This window comes from Pinus tabuliformis, chromosome 6 (genome assembly GCF_031772625.1).
Source record: "Pinus tabuliformis cultivar Carrire ecotype Pingquan chromosome 6, CPIR1, whole genome shotgun sequence".
NCBI lineage: Eukaryota > Viridiplantae > Streptophyta > Pinopsida > Pinales > Pinaceae > Pinus > Pinus tabuliformis.
The window spans coordinates 625,817,069-625,824,060 of record NC_142292.1 but is presented as its reverse complement, the minus strand read 5'-3'; positions in this window follow the sequence as shown (position 1 = coordinate 625,824,060).

The following is a 6,992-nucleotide window of genomic DNA, read 5'->3' as shown; positions in this document are numbered from 1 at the left end:
GGTTTTGCGCCCAAGCAAACCACACGTGATTACCTTAGCCACTATTATGCTGAGAAAAATGAGCCGTCAGAATGATGAGCAGAGTGGTGAATTTTACCTTTCGACTGACCTGAAACTGATTTTCTGACCTGTATATATAAATGCTGGATACGCTCTTGTTGCAGCTTGAAATCACCTTGATGACTGGTAACGCAGGCACAGTGAAGGACGGCAGCGGTGGATGTAAACGTGAACCAGTTTACAGATTTATAATTTGTAGAATGCCAAAATCAGGAGAGGTCTGTAACCCTGATGACAGATATCCTGCAGAAAAGGACATTTGGCAGGTATACAAAAATTTTGGAGTAACACCCTTCCAGATTACCTGAAATCAAAATTTTACAGCTCTTAGAACAGCCAGATTTAACCATGATTACAGTAACATTTTCAAGATATCAAACATTTGAACTTTACTGTGAAATAAAGAAAATCCCTCATGTAAAACAGGAAATAAACCCTAAAAGATTAACCCAGGGCAAAAACAGCTGGGCTCTGCACAGAACAGCTTGTGGGAGTCGGCTGGTTCAGCCCAGAACTTCCCCAAACGCCCACAAATAACCTTCACCTAAAAATTTCCTGCACACCTCAAGCAAACATCAGCAAAAGAGGGCAAGAAATGCTGCTAGATTTCAAGAAATGATGGAGATACCTGCCACATTTCCAGAAACCCTACAACATTCAAACCCTAGCACATGAGCAAGCTACCTGTACTCACAATGCTCTAAAAAACAGCTATTTTAACTGCTGAAAACTGAAATATGCAGGAAAGCAAAAATCTCACAGCAAATCCCAGAGAGTAACTCCAGCCAGTTTGAAACCCCAAAGTCTTTTTATTAATCAGAAATCAGTTTACAAGAGAGAGCTTTCAGTACAGACTCACAGATCAGATCCTCCTGAAAATGACCTCCTAAGACCCTACATAAAGGAAATGATCCCAACGGCTAGTTTTGGGTGATCCACAAAAATATTATTATTTTATTGCTTAGGGTTTTTGCTTTATGCTTTCTATTTTTTATTATTATTTTTTATTTTTCAAATTTTTTAATTTTTTAATTTTAATTTTATTTTATTTTTTTATTTATTTTTTTTTATATATGAATTTATTATTTTTATTCATTAAAAAAAATAAAATTTTAAATTTATTTTAAGACGGATCATCAAACCCAGCTGTTGGAATCATCATCTAGCACCTAGGACCTAGGACTCATGAGGGGATTTACAACATTTTCAACCCTCAAGACACATTTCATCATGATTTTTTTACAATTTTTACAATTTACATCTCAAAGGGATGAATCCACTTTAACATAGACCCTCATAGACCACCCAGATCTGCGACACAACTATAATCTAGCAGAGTAACACGCTAGGATTCTCCTAAAGTCCTAATAACGAAATGCATCCCGGCTTTGGGGTTGGGTTTGAAGGAAAACTCTGCCGATCCATGGATCGGTGAGACTAAAAACCTCCCGGGACGCAGATCGTCATTAGAAAGTTAGGTCCACCTAGGCAACTTTACATACATGACTCTGATCTGCTTAGATTATTTACAATTCAAACGTGCAGACTGGGTTTACAACAAAAATGATCAAGCTGTCGATGACTGTAGGCTGGCACGGACATGTCGCTCAGGAGCTATCCTTCTCTGCCAACAGGAAGGAGGTGTACTGCATGGGTAGTTGACCAGTAGTGGTCAACATCTGGCTCTACTTGGGGACACGTTGCTGCACTGGTAGGAATGTGAGAATCCAGAATCTGCATCCATACAACACACAAATAAAAATAAGTAGCGTCCATTCCCAAATCACCATATGCATTAAGTACAAGAAAAATAAAAGCTCTTCATTTATTGACTAACTAATAACATGAAAAGTAGATCTAATCCTAAAAACAGAAATAAAATGCTGAAAAGACAAGGAGTAGGGATAGAAATACAATACAAAAGATGCCCCATGGCATCAGATATCATCTCTGAAGAACAGCTTGAGCATTTGGCCGTTCGCTGGTAGATGAAGTGGTTCACCATCCAATCTGCTCAAGTGGAATGAGTTTGGTCCAGCTATATCTCTAATGATGTACGGTCCCAACCACAAGCTGTCAAACTTTTTATGCTTTCCTGGTTTTTCATTTTTGCGATCCCAAAGTAAAACCATATCTCCAACCTGCAAAGATCTAGATCTAGAGCATTTATCAAAGCTTTTCTTAATATTAGATTGATTTTTGCATATATTTTCAAAAGCTGTCCGACGTGTCTCATCTAATTCCACAATCTGATCTATCCTATTCTGAACAACATCTTTATCAGTGGAAAAATTTTGGAGGAGCTGATAGGCTGGCAATTTTAGGTGCACAGGTAAGGTAACATCCAAGCCATAAACCAATTCAAAGGGAGATTTACCAGTAGACTTCTTCTTAGTAATTCTGTCTGCCCACAAAGCATACTTGATTTTGCTGTCCCAAGACTTCTTGTTATCTCCTACTATTTTCTTGATAATGGTTATGAGATTTTTATTACTTGATTCAGCCAAACCATTACCCTGAGGATAGTAATTCGACGAATGAGATAAGACAATGCCATATTTGAAACAAAAAGATGTAAACTCTGAAGAACTGAAAGCCTTGGCATTGTTAGTAGTGATCTTAGCGGGGACGCCAAATCTAGTAATGATATTATTCTCAATGAAATCCATAATCACCTTTTCAGTGGCATTCTTAGCAGGAATGGCTTCGACCCATTTAGTGAAATAATCAGTAGCAGTCAAAATCCAAGAGTAGCCATTGCTAGAATTTTCATGGAACTTCCCTATGAAGTCCAGACCCCAATGCTGAAAAGGTGCCCCTACAATAACCGGTTGCAGAGGAAGAGCAGCAAGCTTCTGTTTCCCAGTGAACAGTTGACAGGCTTGACACGTTCTAACATACTTGTGCACATCAGAAAAAATCGAAGGCCAATAATAGCCAGCTCTCAGGATTTTGTGGGCAGTAGTTCTAGCGGCATAATGACCACCACAAAATCCTGAATGAAATTCGGAGATTAATCTTTTGGACTCAATATCGTCAACACACCTAAGCACTATGCCCTCAGGATTTCTCCATCCAAGGCCATCCTTCATAAGGCAATACTTAGTGGCCTTTAGTCTAAGAGCCCTTCTCTTATGAGCGACTAAATGGTTAGGACACGCAAGATTTGTCAAATAGTAAACTATGTCCTTATACCATTCATGCTCAGCTAACCTTCTTAATTCTGGTGAAGATAGATCGTCAAGGCAGAACAAACCAAGAGTCTTTTCATTACTTTCAGCCAACATTTGAGCTAAACCTTGGCCTTTGATCAGCTTAGTGGGTCTAATCTCTAAATCATACTCCTGTATCTTAGTAACCCACCTAGCACGAGTCCCTAAGCAATCAGTTTGAGTTAATATGTCTTTAACAGCAGAATGTGGGACGAAAGCGATGATCTTAGAATAACCCACATAAGTTTTAAAATGCTTAAGAGACTTGACTAGGGCATAAGCCTGCTTCTCCATGGTATTGTACTTCAATTCGGAGTTCTGAAGTGCTCTACTCATGAAAGCGATAGGCTGCTCGTGACCCTCTCTATTCTTTTGAAGTAAGACACCGGCAATGGTATCCTCAGAAGCGAAAGAAAAAATCATGAAATCTTTGGAGTAATCAGGACTAACAAGGACAGGAGCCTTCGCGATAGCAGACTTGATTTCTTGGAAAGCCCTTTTGCCCTCTTCTTGCCAGAAAAATTTCACATCCTTCTTCAGAAGACTTTGAATGGGCTTAGCTATTTCCGCATAATTCGGGATAAATCTTCTAATAAAATTTATCTTTCCAAGGAAAGACTGAAGGGACTTGAGGTTATGCGGGAGAGGAATCTTTTGAATTGCTTCAACTCGTTCAGGATCGACCCTGACTCCTTCCTTAGAGATGATATGACCTAGAAGTTTCCCTTCAGTTACCCCAAAGACAGATTTAGCCGGATTCAAAGAAATTCCATATTCTCTACATCTATCGAAAACTTGCCTAAGATGATCTATATGACTGATACCATCTTTAGAGAAAACAGTAAGATCATCTTGATATATTTCGATAATTTTCCCGATCAATCCTTTGAAGGCATAGTCCATGGCCCTCTGGAAAGTAGCCCCAGCATTTGTTAACCCAAATGGCATTCTGATGTATTCAAAAGTGCCCCATGGTGTTGTGAACGTGGTCTTGTGTCTATCTTCCTTTTTAACCCAAACTTGATTATACCCCGAAAAACCGTCTAGCAATGACATCATCCCAGACCCAGTTACTCTTTGCAACAACGTTTCCATTTTTGGCAAAGGGTAATTATCCTTTTTGCACGCTAGATTAAGGTTTCTAAAATCGACACAAAGTCTTATTGTACCATTCTTCTTCCTGACAATCACCAAATTCGAACACCATGTCGAATGCCTAGTTTGAGCGATGATTCCTGCTGCAAGCATCTTTGCAAGTTCTTTTTGGACCAGGGGGGCTAACTTAGGATTAATCTGCCTAAGTTTCTGCCGAAAAGGTTTAGCATTTTCATCCTTTAAGGGAATAGTATGCTCCATAATATCTTCCCTGTAGCCCTTCAACTCATCATAGGAAAAAGCCAAAACATCTCGATATTCACGAAGTAAACCAATTAACTTTTTCCTTTCCTCCAGACTAGTACCTTTACCGATTTTAACCATTTTCGGATTTTCAAAAGTACCAATGTTAACTTCAAGGTATTTGCCTGGGTCCAACTTGTCTTCTTCTCTCAGCTTCGTGGCATCATGCCGATCAAAATATTGCTCTAAGGCAACTACATTTCTGGGAGTGGGATTTATGATATGTCCTTGATCTAAAGACCCATCCTCGCCAGAAACTAACCGGAAATCCTCAAACTCATCTAAACTATTGAGAAAACGAACGACTTGCTTTTCATCATTAAAAATTTGCCAATGCTCTGAGTTGTCTGGAACAGATGGTCTGAATATTATCTCCATTTTAATTTTATCGTTGATTAACTCATCAGACAACTGGAAAGTGCTAGCAGCTACGGCAAGTTCATCTGCCGAACTATTTAGCTCTCTAGGAATTGCTTCAAGGTTAAGGGCATCGAAGTGCTCCATAGTATCCCACACAGCATTTCGATAGTTTCTTAATCTCTGATTTCTACATGTGAATTTGTTCTTAAGCTGCATGATAACCAGATCGGAATCCCCCTTTATGTTAAGCAATTTAATCTTCAAAGCTTTGGCCAATTCAAGGCCCAACAATATGGCTTCATACTCAGCGACATTGTTGGTTGCTTCAAATTCTAGACGATAGGCAAACTTGAATACGTGACCAAGGGGAGACTTAAGCACAATCCCAGCACCCTTACCATGACTAGAGAAAGCACCATCGAAATACATATACCAGACTTCATCCTTAAGATCTTTAATCTCATCATCGGGAGGAATTATGAAATTGGACATGATAGCATAGTTCCCGATGTCAGATTTTTCTTTAATTATCTCGTTACGAGGCTTTTTAGGATTTTCAACATGAAATTTCCTCTCAGGCTCTCTATTTAGTCTAACAAAACCGTCACCGCTAGGAGAAGGAATCATAGCATATGACCAATTCATCTGAATGCTTCCCCCTAGATCAGAGGCCCACTTCCTAGATAACAGCATACCCCAAGCATCAGGTACATCAACGACAACAATATCCATAACAACCATGATGTCTGGGTAGACCGAAAGATGAACTTGCAAATCCTTGATTAAACCATGTACCTCGATCTTCTTAGAATCCATGGCGCATATATTATAGTAGGGTCTGGAAACTCTTAAGTTAAGCTGTTCCATAACCCTTTTAGTCATAACACAAGCAGATGCGCCTGAATCCAACATGCAGTTATTCAATTTATACCCATTGACTAATAAGGTGATAAAGAAGGGTTGATGATCCTTGTTATCAGCATCTACGCTTTGCAGATAAATAGGAGCATCATGATAGTCAACCTCACGAATCTTCTGCTGAGAAGCATTGACTTGAGGACCCTGAATTGCTTTTAGTAATTTGTCTCTTTGGGAAGGGATCTTAGCGATCTCAGAGACGGGAACCCAGATTTTAGCATTATTAAACCAACTCCCCAAATCGATATCTATTCCCGAATTTATACCAGGGTTTAAAGTTTGAGGAGGAATTTGATTCCTGCTCTGATCCTTATCCCTTCTCTGGTATGTCAAACCCTTATCTCTAGCAATTTCCAGAATTTTCTCAGGAGAAGGTTTCTCACCATATAACCTAGCCAAAATGTCATCTTCGTCTTCAAGGTTATTTATGCTAAAAGCGGATTGAGGATTCACAACATCATAGCTCCTTTCCTTAACCTCTATCCAATCATTCATGGGCAAAGGGAACTTGCTCCCTACTACGTTTATTTGCTCACCTGTCCCAAGCATTCCATTATCGAGAAGTCTTCTGATAATGGGACAAGAGGACTCTTCGTGAAAATCAGCACAAGCACGACAGTAGGGAGGAGCATCATCCACCAGATTGGTAAGCGGATTAGGGGGCCTCTGCTCACTAGTTTGACCCTTTCTTTGCCAGTTACTATTTCTGTTATTATTATTTCGAGGCTGAAAATTTTGCGGTTGCGCTCTTTCCATTTGAATTAACCTATTCTGCAAAGTGTTTATCTCCTTGTTATGATTAATTTCCATGGTTTCAATTTTCTGAAGCAATTTGAGAACAAGTTCATTTTCAGGCTCTTGGGCTGCTTTTCCCTTAGTTTCCTTCAGTTTTGTAGCAGCCCTGTCATAACCTGGGATTTCAGACTTCCCAGAAGCTGCCTTGTCCTTCTCAAGTTCTACAGCTAAGGTTTGGCAAGCTCGATAATCAGTAAGTTTAGCACGCCTTAACTCATAAGATGGCTCAGGACCAAAGGCATCAATATA